Genomic DNA, 23,093 nt, shown 5'->3' with positions numbered 1-23,093 from the left:
TGTTTTCCTTTATTTTGTTAATAAACTTTATACTGCTTTTGAAACTTTATACTGCACTCATCTTGCCTTTGTTAACCCGGCATTACAGAATAACTGACCAAACATGGTTCCAGAAGAGGAAATTCTGTTCCTAAAACAAGTATTAAAGGGATACTCCACATGTATGCTTTTCTGTGTCAGCCGCACTGCACGGATGTGCTGTTTTTGTTCAAATCAAAACGTAAATACATATAGAAAATGTATCTTTGTGTCACGGCTGACACAGAAGGGTGTACGCTGTTTGCGTCCAGTGCATATTCTCTAAAATGGTGCTACGGTGATGCAGAGAGACACAGAGGAAACAAATTGTTGAATATAAATCCATCAGTGATTATACTCCCCAGTTCTGTTATTTGGCTAACCATTTAGACTGGAAGGATGCCATTTTTAAAGACATGTACTGTTATGGCTTAAACAAACCCTTAAGCTCTTGCATGCCTAGTGGAAGAAATGAACTGACTTTGGAACAGTATATGGACTATGTCTGCTTGTTGAGTGGATCCCCTTTCACAATTTTTTTTTGGAGGCAGCTATGTGCCCCAAGCTGCTGTGGTGTCAGAGCAAGGCCCACCATGAGGGGTTTCACACCGAAGGAATCTTTTCATAGTACCTTGTGTCACAGGTCGGAGCGGACCACAGATGTTGTGAGTCACGCCCCTTCCTAATTTCCACCTCGAGGAGGTCCCAAGAACACCCCAATGACACACGAGAGCCGGTAAGTAAATATTAAAACAGACTTTATTAAATTACTAAAAAAAAAGGGTATGGGGAAGGGAGGCTAAAATCCAACCCTCCTTTTGGAGAGTAACAGTCTCGAGTCTCTTAGACTCCGTCACGGGAGATCTCAGGTGAGTCCTTCACTCCTCTTTCCTTCTGGCTATGTAACGACATTCAGCTTATTCACAAGTGCCCCTTTGTTCTGGCTTGCAGGACGACTGTCCAGGGCCCTCTCCTTTCCTGGACGTAACAGATACAAGTGGTAAGTATTGAGAGTTTGGATGCACAATGGATACCTGCTGCTACTTTTGACGAACTCCAAGGCGACCCAGCGGATTATACTCCCGGTCGTCCAGATGCTGGGGGAACTGCCCAAGGGCTGCCGGGATCCAACTAAAACCGTACGGGAGGGGGTTTCCACGGTCTCTGTATCCTGAGTGACGAGTCGACATGCAGGTAGACGCTTCAAAGGGACCCGCTAGATCTGCACAAGAGCATAAAGGTAAGTGTAACAGGACTGGACACGGATAGTGGACAGAGGGGCCGCTGGCTCTTCACTCGGGGGGCACAAGTAAGTCCGTAGGAAAGACAACTGGGGTTTCACTTGAGCATACAGGCGAGTGTACAACACAATATGTTGGCCTTAGCTTTGGGCATAAGGTAAGTACATCCAATACAACTGGGACTTCACTCTGGGCAGACAGGCGAGTGTACAACACAATATGCTGGCTTTAGCTTTGGGCATAAGGTAAGTACATCCAATACAACTGGGACTTCACTCTGGGCGGTTACAACACAATATGCCTGGCTTTAGCAGGCGAGTGTACACACACAGAATATGCTGGCTTTAGCTTTGGGCATAGGGTAAGTACATCAAAGGTAACTGGGACTTCACTTGGGCATACACGCGAGTGTACAACACAATATGCTGGCTTTAGCTTTGGGCATAAGATAAGTACATCAAAGGTAACTGAGACTTCACTTGGGCATACAGTGCGCTGGCCTAGGTAACAATGTAACACACTTGGGCATATGTACAACACAATATGCTTTAGCTTTGGGCATAGGGTAAGTACATCCAATATAACTGGGACTTTACTCTGGGCAGACAGGTGGGTGTACAACCACAATATGCTGACTTTAGCTTTGGGCATACGCTTACGGTGAATATACAGGGAAACAGGAAGTGATGTAACTCACAGACCTTCGAGGGGAATAGACGTCAGACGTTCCTTTTCTGAGGCTTTCTACCAACTGCTGACAGAGAGGCGGATCGAAAACTGTTGCGTTGGGCCGAACACGGCCTCCGCTGGCGTCACACACAGGTAAGTTGTCTCACCCGGGGTGTACTACACTGGATGGGTCGAACGCTTCCCTCTTCTTTCTACCAACCGACAAGTCAAGAGATCTAGACAGGGACGAACCTTTGAAGAACTCCACAGCAGGTAACAATACACGCACAGCTGATTTCCTCCTACAGCAGCCAACTCCTCACCATTAATACTTCCCAGTAGATCCACACTGTTCTTACTTGAAATTGTTTTCCCACCACCGTCACGTGGGGAAGAAGGGTCAGGATGTCATCGACGGCATATAATTGGAGATGTTTTCTTCGCCCGCCTCGGTATTCACTTCCTTCACAGGATTTCGTCGGGCCTGAAAGGTGGTTGTTGACGACACAACACAGCACAACACTGCAATTTTCAAGTGTATACACTCACAGCAAAGGACAAAGACTCACCCACTGCACTCCACACACTCTGGTGAATTTAGGGTCAACACCCCGTCTGACCAAAGACTCTTCCTGGAAGTCGTGAAGACACTGATGCCACGAATATTCAGATTTAAACGTTGCCGCCACAACAGCCCAACATCCTCTCTCGCTCACTGGTCCGGGCTCGTGAGTCCTTCACTCCTCTTTACTTCTGGCTATGTGACGACAATCAGCTTATTCACAAGTGCCCCTTTGTTCTGGCTTGCAGGACGACTGTCCAGGGCCCTCTCCTTTCCTGGACGTCAGATACCAGTGGTAAGTATTGAGAGTTTGGATGCACAATGGATACCTGCTGCTACTTTTGACGAACTCCGAGGCGACCCAGCGGATTATACTCCCGGTCGTCCAGATGCTGGGGGAACTGCCCAAGGGCTGCCGGGATCCAACTAAAACCGTACTGGTAAGTGTACGGGGGGGGGTTTCCACGGTCTCTGTATCCTGAGTGACGAGTCGACATGCAGGTAGACGCTTCAAAGCGGACCCGCTAGATCTGCACAAGAGCATAAAGGTAAGTGTAACAGGACTGGAAACGGATAGTGGACAGAGGGGCCGCTGGCTCTTCACTCGGGGGGCACAAGTAAGTCCGTAGGAAGGACAACTGGGGTTTCACTTGAGCATACAGGCGAGTGTGTACAACACAATATGTTGGCTTTAGCTTTGGGCATAAGGTAAGTACATCCAATACAACTGGGACTTCACTCTGGGCAGACAGGGCGAGTGTACAACACAATATGCTAGCTTTAGCTTTGGGCATAAGGTAAGTACATCCAATACAACTGGGACTTCACTCTGGGCAGACAGGTGAGTGTACAACACAATTTGCTGGCTTTAGCTTTGGGCATAAGGTAAGTACATCCAATACAACTGGGACTTCACTCTGGGCAGACAGGCGAGTGTACAACACAATATGCTGGCTTTAGCTTTGGGCATAAGGTAAGTACATCCAAAGGTAACTGGGACTTCACTCTGGGCAGACAGGCGAGTGTACAAAACAATATGCTGGCTTTAGCTTTGGGCATGGGTACATCAAAGGTAAGGACTTCACTTGGGCATACAGGCGAGTGTACATCACAATATGCTGGCTTTAGCTTTGGGCATAAGGTAAGTACATCCAATATAACTGGGACTTTACTCTGGGCAGACAGGTGGGTGTACAACACAATATGCTGACTTTAGCTTTGGGCATACGCTTACGGTGAATATACAGGGAAACAGGAAGTGATGTAACTCACAGACCTTCGAGGGAATAGACGTCAGACGTTCCTTTTCTGAGGCTTCCACCAACTGCTGATAGAGAGGCGGATCGAAAACTGTTGCGTTGGGCCGAACACGGCCTCCGCTGGCGTCACACACAGGTAAGTTGTCTCACCCGGGGTGTACTACACTGGATGGGTCGAACGCTTCCCCCTCTTCTTTCTACCAACCGACAAGTCAAGAGATCTAGACAGGGGCGAACCTTTGAAGAACTCCACAGCAGGTAATAATACACGCACAGCTGATTTCCTCCTACAGCAGCCAACTCCTCACCATTAATACTTCCCAATAGATCCACACTGTTCTTACTTGAAATTGTTTCCCACCACCGTCACGTGGGGAAGAAGGGTCAGGATGTCATCGACGGCATATAATTGGAGATGTTTTTTCTTCGCCCGCCTCGGTATTCACTTCCTTCACAGGATTTCGTCGGGCCTGAGAGGTGGTTGTTGACGACACAACACAGCACAACACTGCAATTTTCAAGTGTATACACTCACAGCAAAGGACAAAGACTCACCCACTGCACTCCACACACTCTGGTGAATTTAGGGTCAACACCCCGTCTGACCAAAGACTCTTCCTGGAAGTCGTGAAGACACTGATGCCACGAATATTCAGATTTAAACGTTGCCGCCACAACAGCCCAACATCCTCTCTCGCTCACTGGTCCCGGCTCACCCTCAATCCTCCTCCACGGTGGGGCCGCTCACATACTATGCCACAAACTCACAAAACGCTCACAGATGGTTCACTCTAGATGATTATACTGCTGTACGATGGTTTAGGGTACTCACACTGTTACTACACGAGGTCTCTTTTCCCTCTTCTTTCCAGCTCCTGGATACTTCTCCTGCTGCCACATGCCCTGTCGAAAAGGCCTCCTTCGGCGATACTTCCGGTGAGTCTTCCTGTTTTCAACCACTCAGAATTTGTTACACATGTCCATGGAGCATTTCACAGTTAAGTAGACATTCCAATATACTCAGCCCGGTGTCTGTTTCTGCCAAACCCTTGTCTCCGTCTTTGCCCAGCCAACAATATCCTCTGCCTTCTTTCCTCTGTACTCGCCCAAACACTCCAACTCTCTCGCCGTATCGGCTGAAATAAAACAAAGAACTTTCCCCCCTCCTCTGCAGTTTCTGAGGCCCTCTTTATACTCCTCCTTCTCTTCATACTGCCCAATCCACGATCGCCCCGTTCATCTATCCACCTGCGATCAATAAAACCCTGATTTCCCTTCCCGGAGTTCCCGGTGTTTGAGAATTATGGTCCGGGCGGAACCAATCTCCGTCATTTTTTAGTTCCGCCCTTACAAAGTCACTCCGTGACATCCTCCCCCGCCAATCCGTTCTAGTCCCTAGAACGTCTCTCTGCCCACTCACCGTAACGTGTAGGGGGGCGTCCTCGGTTCTCTCGCTGGGACCGCCGAGGTGGAGAAGTAGGGTCAACTCTGGCAGGCACATCCACAGGGCCCCTCGGGACCACTCGGGCGGGTACATTCACAGGGCCCCTTGGGACCACGGCCCATCCCCCAATCCACGGGGCTACGGGTGCCGGCTCTTTTGGAGCCTCCTCCACAGGGCTAGGATAATTTGGACAGGGGCGGATCATATTGCGGTGGACTACTCTGTCCGGCCCGGCCTTCCCTTCTGGGCGAATCGTGTACACAGGTTGTCCAGGCCGCTGCTGGCCTTGGATCACATATGGAGTGGTCTCCCACCGGTCACTCAACTTTCCTTTACCTCGTCGCCTGTGGTCCCGCACCAGTACTCTTTCTCCAGGGAGTAGGGGGGCCTCTCGTGCCGTCCGATCGTATAGCCGCTTGTTCTTTTCTCCGGCCACTCGTATCCGCTTGGTGACTTGCTCGTAAGCAAAATGGAGGCGTTGATGATGACGGACCACCCACTCTGTCAGGCTCACCTCTTCCTCGGCCATTGCCGTTCCCAACATCAGATCTGTTGGCATCCGCACATGTCTGCCAAACATTAGATAAGTAGGGGCATACCCCGTAGTACTGTGTACGCTGTTATTGTAGGCCTGGATTAGATTTGGCAAGGCACTCACCCAGTCGTCCTGATGATCCCGGTCCAATGTGCCCAGTAGGCCCAGCAGGGTCTGATTAAACCTCTCGCACCCCCCATTACCCTGGGGATGGTAGGAAGTAGTGTGAGTCTTCGTACACCCATACAGTTGGCACAGTTCCTTTATCACTCGAGACTCAAAGTTGGGTCCTTGGTCCGAATGCAGGAACTCGGGGCATCCGAACGGCTGGAAGACAGCCCTCCACAAGGCCGTGGCGGTGGTGTTAGCCGTCTGATCTAGTGTAGGAACAGCCCAAGCATATTTCGTAAACAGATCAGTGACCACAAGAATATTCTGGTAACGGTCCATGGGTCGGCCCAGCGTCAGGAAGTCCATGGCTACAATGTGGAGAGGGGCTTTTGCGTTAATGGGGACCATCGGTGCTCTGGCCTCTTGCCTTGATTTAAATAGAGTACATCGGGGACACGCCTGGATGAAAGCACTCACTGATGCTTCTAGTCCTGGCCAATAAAAGTGTCGGCGCAGAAGGGACACAGTTTTTTCTCCTGTCCTTGATGCCCCAGCTGGTCATGGTAAGCCGCTAATAAAGCTCGTACCTGATTTTCTGGTACCACAATCTGGCAGATCTCCTCATCTAGCCCCGGATCTCTGATGATTCTGCACAATACTCCGTCTCTCAACTTGAGCTTCGTCCATTGCCCCAGCAGCTTTCGTCCTGTCCCAACTTGGGCTTGCCTTTCCGCCGGCGTTGGCCTTCGGCCATGTTCCAGCCATTGACTCAGGGTCCTCACCTCTCTGTCTCCTTGTTGCCTCCCCCTCCATCGGCGGGGGGGTCCCATCCCCAACTTACGGGCACCACCTCTCGTTGACCTCCAGGCGCTTCCACCACGCCTACCATGTACCCCTCCTCTTCTTGGTCTGATACTGGTTCCGATGGACTCCTCGAATTTCCCACCGCCGGGAGTCGGGACAGGGCGTCGGCGTTGGTGTGCTCTCGCCCAGGCCGATACTGGAGCTGGTAATCATAATTCGCTAGCTGGGCCACCCACCGCTGCTCCACAGCCCCCAGCTTCGCTGTCTGTAGGTGCACAAGCGGGTTGTTATCAGTGATCACTGTTACCTGAGCGCCCCAGAGGTAGTCTTTGAATTTTTCGCTGAGTGCCCACTTCAATGCCAACAACTCCAGTTTGAAGGAACTATAATTGGCGTCGTTCCTCTCAGCGGGATGAAGACTCCGACTAGCATACGCAATGACCCGTTCCACTCCCTCCTGCCGTTGGGCTAGCACTGCCCCCAAGCCGAGGTTGCTGGCATCTGTGTAAAGAACGAAGGGTTTAGTGAAGTCAGCGTAGGCTAAAATCGGGGCTTGCAACAGCTCCTGCTTCAGCCGTTGGAAGGCAGTCTCACACTCGGGACTCTACGTAATGGCAGGGGAACCGCGGCCTCGAGGGCGTCCCGTCCCGGACAGCAGCTGATTCAAGGGCTTTGCGATCTTAGAAAAATCTTTGATAAACCGTCGATAGTATCCTACAAAGCCCAAGAATGATCTCACTTGCCTCACTGTCTTTGGGGCAGCTCCATTCTCGTACTGCTGCTACCTTTTCCGGGTCCACAGAAACCCCCGCGGCACTCACACAGTGGCCCAAAAACTTGACCTCTCTCTGCAGCAGGTGGCACTTGTCTGGTTGGAGCTTCAACCCATACCTCTCCATCGCCTGAAAGACCTTCTCCAGATGTTGCAGATGGGATTCAAAGTCTGGGGAATAGACAATCACATCATCAAGATATACGAGTGTGGACTCCATCAACTGACCTCCCAAACACCGTTGCATGAGCCGCTGGAACGTGGCCGGGGCGTTACAAAGGCCAAAGGGCATCCGGTCCCATTCAAAAAGACCAAACGGGGTCGTGAAGGCGGTCTTCTTCTCCCGGTCTACCTCTTCCACCTGCACCTGCCAATATCCGCTGGCCAAATCCAACGTGGAGTACCAAGCTGATTTTGTTAAACTGGCGAGTGAGTCTTCAATTCTAGGTAATGGAAAGGCATCCTTCTTAGTCACTTGGTTCAGTTTTCGGTAGTCGACACAGAACCTCCAGGCCCCTGTCTTCTTCTGCACCAGTACAATAGGAGCCGCCCACGAGCTACTGCTTTCTCGAACGATCCCCTGGTCGAGCATACCTTGTAGCAGAGTCCGAACCTCAGTATATAAAGTAGGTGGTATCGGGCGATATCTCTCGCGACTGGGTCCAGCTTCGCCCGTGGGGATCCGATGTTTCACTATGTTCGTACATCCATAATCTTCATCATGGGCAGAGAAGACATGCTGCCACTTCCTTAGAAGTTCCTGTAGCTTACGTGTCTGAGTCTGTTCCAATTCCTCTCCTCGTAGGGATTCGCCCAATAGGTGGCCGGGCACCTCTTCCCCAGCCCTCCTGGAGGGCGAGTCTACTTGAGTCAGGCCCACTTCGACCACTGTGGGGCATACCTGGCGGAAACTCACGTCCCTTTCTTCTCGCACTTGATGGGGCTCCACCATCGTTACTCTTGCCAAACGTTGGTGTTTATGTAGATGTATGGCACAGGGCTTCTCATTTCGTACCTTTACCGGAACTCGTCCTCGTCGAACCACCGCCAGTCCTCGGGCCACTTCCACATACTGACAATCCAAATGGGGCTCTACCAGTACCCAGCCTTCTGGCCTGTGTTCTTGTTGGGGGACCCTTACCCATACTATGGCCTCACTTCGGGCCGGTACGGACAGTGCATAGCGGCAAGCTACTCGACCAGTCTCTTCCCGGTCCCTCCGAACCCTGGTCATCTGCACCCGGCGACAATCAGCCGCAACACGTTCCCATTCTTGTCGTTCTGCAGGCGGTATTTTCTGAACGGGCTTGGCCCGAAATAATTCCTCCCAACACTCCGAGAGGACATTCATACCTAAGAGGGCTCTATGAGTTCCCAAGCAGTGGTCTTGGACGATGATCACTCCTTTCTGGGGCACGACAATTCCGTGAATTTCCAAGTCCGCTAGTCTGTAGCCAATATAGGGGATGTCTAACCCATTTGCTCCCTTCAGGGTGAGCCAGGGGGCCTCTGTTCCTTGCACATTCTGTTTCCCAAACAGGTCTTGTGACAGACTCTCAGAAAATAGGGTGACTTGCGATCCAGTGTCCACGAGGCATTGTACCTTGATGCCACACACTTGGACCTCCACCACAGGGCTATGCCCAATCATCTTGTCCTTCGAGCCAGCTTCTATAGATGGGTCATCTAAGGGGGTCCCGACCACACGACCCACTGTGGCCGGTCGACCTAAAAACCCCCCTCCGAGCCTCTTCGGGGACCACACTGTTGACTGTAGTGGCCAGGTTCTCCGCAACGGTTACAAATCGGTCGCCCTTGTTCATCCCACTCGAATCGAGGGCGGGTAGGCCGGCTAGGTCGCCTTCCTGGATCTCGGCCACCATCTGAATACACACGGTCTCGGGGGGCAGGCCTTACCTCTTGCCTCGAAGTGCCGAGTCGCAGTTCCTCCAAAAGGGTCTTAGACAACTCTGTCATTTGTTCACGGACATCTTTGAGGAGTTCCAACTTCAAGGCCTGCTTCCAGTCTGCTACTTCTGGAGCAGCCGTTGCAGTGCCACTTACGGCCGCACACACAGGGGGGTCTTTTACTTCGGCCTGATCGATCTCCAGAGCCACCGCCTCCTTCTTCAGGTCCTCGAATGTAAGCTCAGGGTCTCTTCGGAACTGCACTCGCAGGCTCTGACGTACTGGGCCTTCTCTCAACCCCAGCAGAAATTGATCCCTCAACAAGGTCTCTCCGTCCCCGAGACCATGATCTTGACGTCCTTGTAGCCTCGTAAACTGCTCTCGCAGTCGCAGTGCAAAAGCTCTGATGGATTGTCGGGGGCCTTGTTTACAGTTAAAAAACTGTGCTCTAAGGACAGCTACTGGGGTGGTATCGCCATATTGTTCCGTCAAGAACTGGAAGACGGTTTGAGCGGTGGCTCGGACGGCTTCTGGGGCGGCCTGGACTTCCCGCCGCGCTTCCCCCTCTAGAGAATTAAGAACAAACTGCAGCTGCTGTGCCGCACTCAACCCTTGAATCCCGGCCAAATATTCGATCTGAGCTTTCCATTCAGCTAATCGTACTTCAGACTCAGTTCCGCCGTACTTCTGGATCCAGGGGTTCCCCATAAACACTGGCATGACTCGGGGTAGGGCCTCTGGCAACTCGTTGTCGGCCATTGGGGAACTTTGGTCGCTCAACCCGAGGTGGAATCCTGCCGACTACGCCAAAAATCTGTCACAGGTCGGAGCGGACCACAGATGTTGTGAGTCACGCCCCTTCCTAATTTCCACCTCGAGGAGGTCCCAAGAACACCCCAATGACACACGAGAGCCGGTAAGTAAATATTAAAACAAACTTTATTAAATTACTAAAAAAAAAAAGGGTATGGGGAAGGGAGGCTAAAATCCAACCCTCCTTTTGGAGAGTAACAGTCTCGAGTCTCTTAGACTCCGTCACGGGAGATCTCAGGTGAGTCCTTCACTCCTCTTTCCTTCTGGCTATGTGACGACAATCAGCTTATTCACAAGTGCCCCTTTGTTCTGGCTTGCAGGACGACTGTCCAGGGCCCTCTCCTTTCCTGGACGTAACAGATACAAGTGGTAAGTATTGAGAGTTTGGATGCACAATGGATACCTGCTGCTACTTTTGACGAACTCCGAGGCGACCCAGCGGATTATACTCCCGGTCGTCCAGATGCTGGGGGAACTGCCCAAGGGCTGCCGGGATCCAACTAAAACCGTACTGGTAAGTGTACGGGAGGGGGTTTCCACGGTCTCTGTATCCTGAGTGACGAGTCGACATGCAGGTAGACGCTTCAAAGGGACCCGCTAGATCTGCACAAGAGCATAAAGGTAAGTGTAACAGGACTGGACACGGATAGTGGACAGAGGGGCCGCTGGCTCTTCACTCGGGGGGCACAAGTAAGTCCGTAGGAAAGACAACTGGGGTTTCACTGAGGGCGAGTTGGCTTTAGCTTGGGCATAAGGTAAGCAATACAACTGGGACTTCACTCTGGGCAGACAGGCGAGTGTACAACACAATATGCTGGCTTTAGCTTTGGGCATAAGGTAAGTACATCCAATACAACTGGGACTTCACTCTGGGCAGACAGGCGAGTGTACAACACAATATGCTGGCTTTAGCTTTGGGCATAAGGTAAGTACATCCAATATAACTGGGACTTCACTCTGGGCAGACAGGCGAGTGTACAACACAATATGCTGGCTTTAGCTTTGGGCATAGGGTAAGTACATCAAAGGTAACTGGGACTTCACTTGGGCATACAGGCGAGTGTACAACACAATATGCTGGCTTTAGCTTTGGGCATAAGATAAGTACATCAAAGGTAACTGAGACTTCACTTGGGCATACAGGCGAGTGTACAACACAATATGCTGGCCTTAGCTTTGGGCATAGGGTAAGTACATCAAATGTAACTGGGACTTCACTTGGGCATACACGCGAGTGTACAACACAACATGCTGGCTTTAGCTTTGGGCATAAGGTAAGTACATCCAATATAACTGGGACTTTACTCTGGGCAGACAGGTGGGTGTACAACACAATATGCTGACTTTAGCTTTGGGCATACGCTTACGGTGAATATACAGGGAAACAGGAAGTGATGTAACTCACAGACCTTCGAGGGAATAGACGTCAGACGTTCCTTTTCTGAGGCTTCTACCAACTGCTGACAGAGAGGCGGATCGAAAACTGTTGCGTTGGGCCGAACACGGCCTCCGCTGGCGTCACACACAGGTAAGTTGTCTCACCCGGGGGTGTACTACACTGGATGGGTCGAACGCTTCCCTCTTCTTTCTACCAACCGACAAGTCAAGAGATCTAGACAGGGACGAACCTTTGAAGAACTCCACAGCAGGTAACAATACACGCACAGCTGATTTCCTCCTACAGCAGCCAACTCCTCACCATTAATACTTCCCAATAGATCCACACTGTTCTTACTTGAAATTGTTTCCCACCACCGTCACGTGGGGAAGAAGGGTCAGGATGTCATCGACGGCATATAATTGGAGATGTTTTCTTCGCGGCCTCGGTATTCACTTCCTTCACAGGATTTCGTCGGGCCTGAAAGGTGGTTGTTGACGACACAACACAGCACAACACTGCAATTTTCAAGTGTATACACTCACAGCAAAGGACAAAGACTCACCCACTGCACTCCACACACTCTGGTGAATTTAGGGTCAACACCCCGTCTGACCAAAGACTCTTCCTGGAAGTCGTGAAGACACTGATGCCACGAATATTCAGATTTAAACGTTGCTGCCACAACAGCCCAACATCCTCTCTCGCTCACTGGTCCCGGCTCACCCACAATCCTCCTCCCACGGTGGGGCCGCTCACATACTATGCCACAAACTCACAAAACGCTCACAGATGGTTCACTCTAGATGATTATACTGCTGTACGATGGTTTAGGGTACTCACACCGTTACTACACGAGGTCTCTTTTCCCTCTTCTTTCCAGCTCCTGGATACTTCTCCTGCTGCCACGTGCCCTGTCGAAAAGGCCTCCTTCGGCGATACTTCCGGTGAGTCTTCCTGTTTTCAACCACTCAGAATTTGTTACACATGTCCATGGAGCATTTCACAGTTAAGTAGACATTCCAATATACTCAGCCCGGTGTCTGTTTCTGCCAAACCCTTGTCTCCGTCTTTGCCCAGCCAACAATATCCTCTGCCTTCTTTCATCTGTACTCGCCCAAAACACTCCAACTCTCTCGCCGTATCGGCTGAAATAAAACAAAGAACTTTCCCCGTTTTCCTCTGCAGTTTCTGAGGCCCTCTTTATACTCCTCCTTCTCTTCATACTGCCCAATCCACGATCGCGATCCCGTTCATCTATGGTCCGGGCACCAATCTGCGATTAGTTCCGCCCTTACAAAGTCACTCCGTGACACTTGTTTAAAATAATGTAATCATCTGGTTTTAGCCAGGTTTCTGTCAAACAGAGCACATCTAGGTTATTATCAGTGATTATATAATTTACAAAAAGCGCTTTCGTATAAAGGGACCTGATATTCAATAAGCCAAGCTTTACAATTTGTTTCTCTGTATTATATACATTTTTCAGTACCGTCACTCCCTATACGCAGAGTACGCAGTTCGCATAGGGTACCAATTCCGGTGGGGGGGACCTGACACGCCATTAACACATCCATGTTTCAGGTACATTCATAATCCTGTGAAACTTTTTTGGCTGTTGACGTTAATAACGCGTTTTAATGTCAGTAATAATTTCACCACCACCAGCACACTAATATTCTCTCTGAATTTCCATGTTCCCTTACTTTAAATAATAATTTACAAAGAAGTATTAAGATAATATTTTTTTTTTTTTGTGGTTATAAAAACAGACCTTAGCCAACAACAACCTTTAAAATGGCTTACAATGCATTATATAAAAACGATGAGGCAATAATGATTGGCTAATTAATAATTATATGGTTTCATAGAATAACACTGTTAAAATACATAATGTAATACAAATTAAATAATTTGTGTACATTATTATTACAAATGTCTGCAAAGGGAGCCAAAGGCCTAGTAATTGCTGCTGTTATACTTACAGGATACAAAAAATTAACCATGGTTTTATCGAAAAACTGCTTAATTTTCTTTCGTGTGATTTCTAAATACTTAAACTCATCAGACAGCTGTATTAATAAAATACCATAGGCCACTGGTCTCAAACTCAATTCCTGGAGGGCCACAGCTCTGCACATTTTAGTTCCAACCCTAATCAAACACACCTGATCCAGCTAATCAAGGTCTGCAGTATCAAGCAGGTGTGATTTGGACATGGTTGGAGCTAAACGCTGCAGAGCTGTGGCCCTCCAGGAATTGAGTTTGAGACCACTGCCATAGGCCATAGGCAACTGTCTAGAGCTAATTGTAATTTGTAAATAATACCATTTTATTAAAAATTATATATATTTTTAACTTTTATATTTTACTAAAGTTCTATTTTGACCCCTGTAGTGGGTTTTTTATTTTAAATTTTTTACTTCCATAATATTTGAGGGAGGGGGCACAACAATACCCTCCTACTTAGGGCACCCATTTGGCCAGCAGCAGCCCTGACATTTTTTATTTGTTAAACATCAGTTAAATTGTTACTCTTAAATTGGTTTAGACGTTTTTTGTATTTTCTAGTTCGGGGAACAGACACAGTCTCTATAATGAGATATCTAGGTGAAAGTGTCTCTATGTGCTGAGAATTAACTGATTCTGTGACATGAGGTGGCTAGCAGATGGTTGGGTTAGCCAATCTGTCTGCTTCCTGACCTGAGCCCCAGCTAGTCAAGTACAAACTATGACTCAAAGAATAAGTACCATATTTCTAGAGAGAAGAGCGACACCAACGCAAGAGGGATGAAGGCCATCTCTTTTCAACAGGTCAGGTCTGCCCCAAAAACTCATCCAATTGTCTATGAAACCTATGTTATTCTGCGGGCACCACTTAAACATCCAGCCATTGAGTGACGACAGCCTGCTATGTATCTCGTCACAACGGTAAGCAAGGAAAGGACCAGAGCATATTACAGTGTCTGACATCGTTTTTGCAAGTTCACACACCTCTTTAATGTTATTTTTAGTGATCTCCGACTGGTGAAGTCGAACATCATTAGTGCCAGCATGGATAACATTGAATTTACGTTTAGCATTAGCCAGCACTTTTAAATTTGCCAAGATGTCAGGTGCTCTTGCTCCTGGTAAACATTGGACTATGGTGGCTGGTGTCTCTATTTTCACGTTCCGTACAATAGAATGCCAATAACTAGAACACTTTCATCAGGTTTCTAAGTGGGTGCATCACTGAGTGGGGAGAACCTGTTTGATGTTTTGATCGGAACAGAAGAGCGGTGTTTTGACCCGCGACTAAGCCGCCTCACAGTTGCCCTGCTGCAGAGGTGCTGTTACCGGAACCGAACAATGTACAGGAGTCCCTGAGCTAGTCGCATCCAAAGCCGTATCTACAGCTCTCACATTCTTACTATCCTCAATTAAAGTTTGGATGTGTGTCTCTCCATTACTCACCGTGATTGATGAATGATTCTCACTTACCACTGTTGTTTGATGAATATACATGAATAGAAACGCAAATGGAAACCCAAATGGAAATGCGAATGACAAGCTAACTGGCTAACGAATGCTAACGTACTGCACTCATGGTTTTACAATAAAAGTGAATTATCAAAATAATCAGATTAGTTTGATAGATAATATCAGAAATATGGTGGAAATTAAGTTATATTTTATCACTTTAAACAACAGAGAGTGATAGTAAGATAGAGATTCAACAGAAAACCGAAGCTACACGGAGCTACAATCGCAAACCACTCAGCAGCACAGCAGACAGGAAGAGCACAAATGACATTCAAATGACACCCTATATGTCCTACATGACACCCATGTCTGGTTCTTGCCTAAAGCCGGGTTTATGATGTTTAATACATTTGGCTGCTTTTAGCCTTATCCTGGAGTTGGTTCACCTTCCACCTATGGACGTGTATGCTGATTGGCCAAATGCATATGAAACACCGGCTACCTGCCATTTTTAAAAAGCCATGTAAAAAAAAATTATCCACGAACATGGGAAACAGCCATAATGGCATTTGCCTGTTGTCTGCAGTGTTGTGTTCTTTTCTCAGCCTTGATGATAACACTGCAAGTTGATTAAGTAAGATTTTCATGCTCTTTCAATCACGTATATTGTTCATTTACATTAAATCACCATTATCACAAAACCCACCACTACACACAACAAAAACAGTTCCGATCACCGCGTCCTCCATTCACCAGTTGTTGAAGTTTGTAAATTATAAGAATAAAGACGTCACTGTAAGCCGCTTCAATGCGACAATGCATTGACAGACAAAACAGAGCAGGTTACTTCTGGTATGAAACAAGGTCTCAGCTTTCAATTTATTTATTTTTTTGTCATTTTTTAAAGAAATTCAAACAATAAATAGTTTTGTGACTCTTCAATGTGTGTCACAGATAACTGTATTGCCTCAGTTCAAAAGGTATGTGAATAGATCATATTTTCATATTTACTTATTAAAGCATTTACATTTTTGAAGTTTAAGTCCACTGAAGTTAATCTTCTCTCCTGTCTGGTTTGTTTGTCGAACAAGATGGAGGATTCTGCATTATGATTGGTCAGATTGCCTGTCAGTCAAGCTCTCTGCGAAGGGTCAATTGCCGCCATTCCAGAGTCTCATCCAGTCATGGCCACCACTCCCGAGCCTCTTGAAAACATGGCTGCCATGCCAAAACTGTCATGGATTTAAGATGGTCCTTAGTTGTTCCTTAGCTGGTAATGTGCTGGTCCTAAGCTGGTTAGCTCGTGATTTATAGCTCTGGATAACTCTGGATGTCTCAGAACCAGCTCAGGACTAACTTAAACCAGCTCATCATGACCAACTAAGGACCAGCTTAAACCAGTTCAAACCAGCTGCCATGCTTCAAAACATACCTAACCAGCATATGCCTTTTTTTTTCAACACCAGTGTTTCCAGCCATCATGAATGTTGCACCTGAAGCTACAAATGCGAACACCATGGCCTCAGAGCTGTCTAGCCCAGTGGTCCAAGGACCCTGCTGAAAAATCCAACATTGCTGGTCACCAGCATAAGGTATGTTTTGGTTGCTGGTTTGCTGGATCCCAGCATAGGATGCTGGTTTATTGAATCCCAGCATGGGATGCTGGTTTCTGGTTTGACTGATCGCACCATGAGATGCTGGTTTCTGGTTTGCTGGTACCCAGCATGGCATGCTGGTTGCTGGTTTGCTTGTCCCCAGCATGGCATGCTGGTTGCTGGTTTGCTGGATCCCAGCATGGGATGCTGGTTTGCTGGGGCATATTACAGAAAGTTTCTTATCTTAAGACTTAAGATATGATACTTTAAATTAGGATTGTATGCAAATTCGTATTACAGAAACAAATCTTAACTTGATTTGGGATTCCTATCTTATCTTACAAAATCACATCTTATCTCTAGTTAGGAAATCTTAAATTTCATCAAGTTTGACAATCCACTCTCAGGTCTGTTACCAAGCAACCAACACTGCGTAGATGAGGTAAACAAAATAATAGAAGCTACTTCACTTTGAAAATTGCCTTTTGCAAAAAACGTAAGGCATTAGTTATAGTGCATTATAACCGGTAATGCTCTGTGACACTTTTGTTGGTCTCTGTAATGTTGGTTGCAGTTCCGGTGCTAACTGTAATATCATGTTGTGCGGCAGTCTGTTATTACTTATAAGTGTTTTGTCATCAAATGTAACACATCTTCAGGGTCCTCCAAGAGTTCTTTCTACCATTAAACATCTCTGTTCTTCATTTTCAATTATTAATAAATGTAAAGCCATTGTTGGACAGCACACATGCAAGCAGTTTTTCCGTTAGCTTTCAAATAATTTTTAAGTTAGGACAACTGTGGGATTGCCCAAAAGTTAAGACAGTTTTTAGGATTTTTTTGTCAAGTTAGGAGGTTTCTGTAATACTTCCTATCTGTAGAAGATAAGATAACGTACTTGGGAAATACTATTATTTAATAGCTTTTGTCTGCTGGGACTAGCTTGGGATGCTGGTGTGCTGGTGAACCAGAATTTATTGTCTTTTGGGTGCTGGTATGATCCCAGAAAGACCGGCTTTAGTTAATTTTCAAAATAAATTTGAATAAATTATTTACACATGTTGCTGGTTATGTTGTAAAATAACCAGTGTTAAACAAACACTGTTCAGATTTCATATGGTCCTGGGCCCGTATTCACAAAACATTTTATCTTACAACTAAGAATTCTCTTAAATAGCAGTTAACGTTTTTAGCTGAGAGTTTTCTCTTAAAATCTATTCACAAAGTTGCTGAGACAAACTTTTGCTAAGGAAGAGAGAGAAGTCTTAAGCTAAGAATAAGGGCGGGGTTGACCGCGTTACTATGGATGATGTCATCATGCTTATTAACTATGCACACAGTGATTGGCTGAGAGGGCAGGGGTCTCTGTTAGAGATTTATTCACAGATTTTTTGTAGAGTGCGATGTTATGTTGCCATATTCAAATAAAGGTTTAAAAATAAAAATGTTGCCACATTTAAATAAAGATTTTAAAATGCAGGCTAAGTGTGTCTAAATAATTATATATTCAGATAATTGTCAGCCTCTTACATGTGTGCTTCTTGTAAACAATTAGCAGATATGCATATAAACAATTTAATTAACAGAGTAAAATAATCATGGATGACAGTAAGACATGCAAACATAAAAGAAAACCAAACTAGATGCAGAACATGTTACTTCTTCTGAACTGGTTAATAAAAACAAGGATATAATAAAAGGAAAATTTGGAGCTGAGAAAAACTCCAAAACCAAAAGTGATGATTCCTTTTCAAAAGCTCATTATCGTCAAATGTTTCTAAAATGTTTACAAAAATCTAGGAGTCCTAAATTAAAGACAGACACACCCATTATTTTTAAGATTTTCTTCTAAACCGGCAAGTTATGAGCTACTTTTAGCCTTAAGATATTTTGTGAACACCGGTCCTGATCTATAGACTGTAAAAGTAACACTGAAGCAGTGTTGTAGTAAGTGAAATAAAGTAGATTCGCTCTACAAGTGATGACTGCGTGTAAGTGATGACACCTGCAGTTAACAAGCAGAATCACTGGAGTTAAGAAGAACAGCAGGAACAGAAAAATTTAAAGAGGTGAGTAGAAACACAACAACTACTTACAGCCACAAAGCCTTAGATGAAATCAGTATCTCACCAGAGGATGATTAAACAACTGCAAAAACAGAGTTATCATATTCACATATTGCAAACTAGTTTGGCCTTATTTCTTTCATATGGTGCATGCACATGTCTGCTACCATTATGGTGATTAGTGTTACCTTTAGTTGGGCACTTGGCCATTGACTTTGGATGAATTAACTCTGTTTCAGCAATTGTTTCAATAATATTTCATGGTTCTGACTGCCCTGACATACCTTTTACTATGTGCACTTTTTGAAATCAGTGACTATACTAGCACCATACCAGCATAAACCAGCCTGGACCAGCACTATACCAGCATCAAGCTGCCTGGACCAGCACTAACCAATATAAACCAGGACTATACTAGAATTAACCAGCATAAACCAGTACTATACTTGCATAAATTAACCTAAACCAGCACTATACCAGCATAAACCAGCCTGGACCTTTTATGTACCAGCACTAACCAGCATCAACCAGCATGGACCAGCTTGGAATCCATGCTGGTTTATGCTGGATTTTCCAGCAGGGGAGGCTGTCTTATCATGGCTAACGAGGCCATCTCTGAATAACCTGCCTTCCCTGTCACAGTCAAGGAGGCCATCCCTGAACTCTCTGCCTACCATGTCAACTGATTGGCCTTGGTGGTGTCCTGCCTCATCTGCTCCACCTTGGTGGAGCACCACTGCTGAAAGGATCTTCAGCCTCGTCTTCTCTTCTCTTATATCAGTGTTCTGAACTCGTATGTGCTCATACCGGTAATCTTCATTCTGCACTTACAATACCGATAATTCACTGGTAATGTTACAACTTCCCTTACTGGTAAATTCCCAGAACTAATTTACTGGTATTTTTTTAAAGATCCTGTACACACATGATCTCTTAAAGGTAATTTACCAGTAAAGACTGTATATGTGAAAGGGGTTATTGTTTCCCTGTAGATGCTCGTCTTGGTTTCTAGTTTGTTTCAGCTTTGTTCCAGTGTTTTCTGTGTTACCGTGTTTGTTTTTCTTTCATTTTGTTAAACTTTGTACTGCACGTGGATCTGCCTCATCTCCCCATTGTGAATCCAGCATTACACAGAGCAAAATTGTATCTTATTTATTTTTACTGATACTGTAATACTTTAGTCAAGTGGTTATGATTTTACACTTTACACTGTCACTGACACATACCGGTCATTCACTTCTTGGGCATTTTTATTGGGTTGAGAACCCACAAGACCTCTGACACATTTCAAACACTGTTCAAAAGACATGGACTGTAGGGAACCACTTTAGTGATTCTTCTGTTCCGGTACAAATGTTTGTGCATAAAGAGTTAAACCACAACCTTTGTACAGCTATTGTGCAGCTTTCTAGGATTTGAAATAAAACACAGATATACCACAAATAGAATGGATTACTTTTTTATTTTGTGTTTTTTTTGTGTTTGAAGTAATTAAAAGGTATAGATGATATAGAATGGATTACTTTTATGATCATTTTATGTTGACCATTGATTAAATATAATACAGTCAAACTTTAAATTCCAAGGATTCACTATTCCGTGAACCTAAACATTTTTGTAAATATTTGTACGTTTAAAGTTATTCATGCTTAAAATGCATGTTTAAGATGTTGTCAAAATGTTTATGTTTCATTAATGATAGGCCTATATAATTATATAGATAACTATTTTTAATGTGAGTAGGTATTTATATGTAAAGTGTATTCTAGGACCACCGTTTAAATACAAATTCCTACTGTTATTACTGATCATGCTGGAAATTAGAATGAGTAAATAATGGCATTATTTTCCCAATAATTTATATATTGAATTTGATTCATTAGAGATACATTGGCAGTTATCCTAAAACATTAAAAGAGAAATCTTAAGTTGATTTCACGTCAGCAAAAAGTCTGCTTAAATATCAGCATGAGAGTAAAAGTTTAGTTTTGTGTCCAAAGAACCCAAGCCATTTTCAATAACTTTCAAACTTGCCTCCGCAGAGCATGTTGGATCAAATTTTCTACCCACAAGCCCAGGTTTGTCTTTTAACCATTCGTTCCATTTTGATTGTGATGTGTCAATGCATTCCATAAATGTTCAATTACCTAGATCCGGTAAGTACAAGGTAGCCTTGTAAACTCTGAAAGACCATTCCCATTGAGGAGAAACTCAGTGAGTGTGGCCTTACCGCTGAGAATGTGGTCTGGAGATGATTGGGTGTATTAAAAGTGTGCTTATCCCTGCTGAGGCTGTGTGATTGATCTCAGCTGACACGTCCTTTTACCCACTGTCACATTAATAACTTGGTGTCTCTCATGAGAATGACAGACTGCTCAGTCCTGGGAGAACACGCTGCAGGATGCTCAAGGTTAGAGAGCTCACTCATCACAAATCAAGAGCCCAAGTGTCGCTAAACACAGCAGAGCATGCAATTTTCCTTCCTCATTCTACAGAAACACTATGGTGGCTGATCTATTGCACACTGAACTTGCACACTGAGCAATAAGTATTCATATTTTACCCATGTTGTTGGCTAAACTGCACCAAATAACTTTAAATGGTTGTCTTCTGACTCCTGTTGATTGGTTTAGGCTCATGTATAATGCTCCCTAAGTGTGATGTATTCTGCTGACTGGTGACTGGTGCTGTAGGACACCCTAAGAATGCATATGTCCAGGTTTCGTCTTTAAAGTCTGTTTTACACTGCATGCATAAGTATATTTATTCTGCACCCATTTAACAGCTTAAAGCATTCACACCATGTGTGATTCCACAAAGCAATAGCGTAGCACACACAAAACACATTTAAAATTGTGCTGTACACTGATTTATCGGCATTTATGCTGAAACATGAAATAAGGAGTGAACTACTCATCCACTGTTTGGAAAAAATGTCAAGTTTATTGTGGGGAGCCAAAAAATTATAATGCAATACAATACAATAATGATTAAGAGATGAATGACAAATAAACGTTCCTGATATTACTATAAAAGTTATTGTTATGTTTACTTTATAAGAATCGTGAAGATTTCACAGTATACAAGACATATCCACTGCAATCTAAAGGGCGACATTTCTACAATTACATTAAGGCCTTTTATCAGCTAAAAAGTATGAATGATCAATTAGAGGGAAGCCCTTCATCTCAAAACTAAATCTATGCTGGGAATGCCATAAAAATTCCTTAGGACCTTTTGGATGCAGCAGCAGTGCATCAAAGGGGGAAAGTAGCCTATCACAGAACTGGCAATCCCCTCCTCATGGGAAAGTAACAAAAGCCTTTCGAGGAATACTCGGAATTCTGAGTCTCTGAAATACTATATACAGAGAAAGGCGGAAGATATACAGTGTGTAACGCGTTACAAAGTAATGCGTTACAGTAACGTAACTACTTTTTCGGGTAAAAAGTAGTGTAACGCGCTACTACTGAAAATTTGGTAACGAAACGTAGTTCATTTCAATTCGGCGCAACGTTACTTTTCCCATGGTTAGATTTGACAGCGACACTGCCATCTGCGCGCTTGCGCAATAGTCACAAGCTCCACACGGTACATGACAGAGGCTGGTTGCAGTCTGCAAAGCAATCATGGCAAGTGAGAAGCAGTCGATGCTAATTTTTGAGGGATGGAGGTATTCCCACTACTTCAAACTCGCACCGGTGTTGGAGAGGAGGGAAGCTTTATTGGCTGCCTTGACGTTGCCGAAATTTAAAGTTCGGTGGATAGGGGGAGAGAAGCGGCGCGTGCGCTGCTCATCGCGGAGTGTCGAACTCTACCCCATGATGCAGAGCCGGCTGAGAATAAAAATAGAGAAGTTGCCGCACACAGCAGCGCCAATGAGAAGGACTTTTTTTCTTTTGGTGAGGAGGAGGAAGACGCAATGGCCTTTAGTGCAGACTCAGAAGTACTTGAGTACATGAGATCAGGCTCAGAGTTAGAAGTTCTCAACCGTTTCCCCCGAGTGAAAGCTGTGTTCATGAAATACAACACTGCCACGCCTGGGAGGTCTTGTGCTTACCCCCAGAAGAAACAGACTTTCAGATAAACGTTTTGAAAGACTGCTCCTGATGAGGTATAATCACCCATTTTGTGCTGATTTGGAATAGGTTGCCTGCCACCCATGCTATAGACAACTCAAGCCTATGCCTAATATCCTCTTTTCAATCTGCCCATCATACTGTGAAGTAGGGCCAGCATATTCAGTTAACATAGCCTTTTTTATTCTGAGGCTAGTCATGCTTTAAGTTGTGCTTGATTTTATTTTGGCTAAAATGACTTTGCCTCTAAGCTGTATTATGCCATTTTATTTTATTTACACAATCCATCGACATCAAGCCATTTTTAAGTTATTCTTTTTTCTGTTGGATTTAGATGAGGCATGCATATTTTATTTTGAGACAAATGACCCATT

This window comes from Cyprinus carpio, chromosome B20, assembly GCF_018340385.1.
Source record: "Cyprinus carpio isolate SPL01 chromosome B20, ASM1834038v1, whole genome shotgun sequence".
Classification (NCBI taxonomy): domain Eukaryota; kingdom Metazoa; phylum Chordata; class Actinopteri; order Cypriniformes; family Cyprinidae; genus Cyprinus; species Cyprinus carpio.
Note: the sequence above shows the minus strand (reverse complement) of the source record.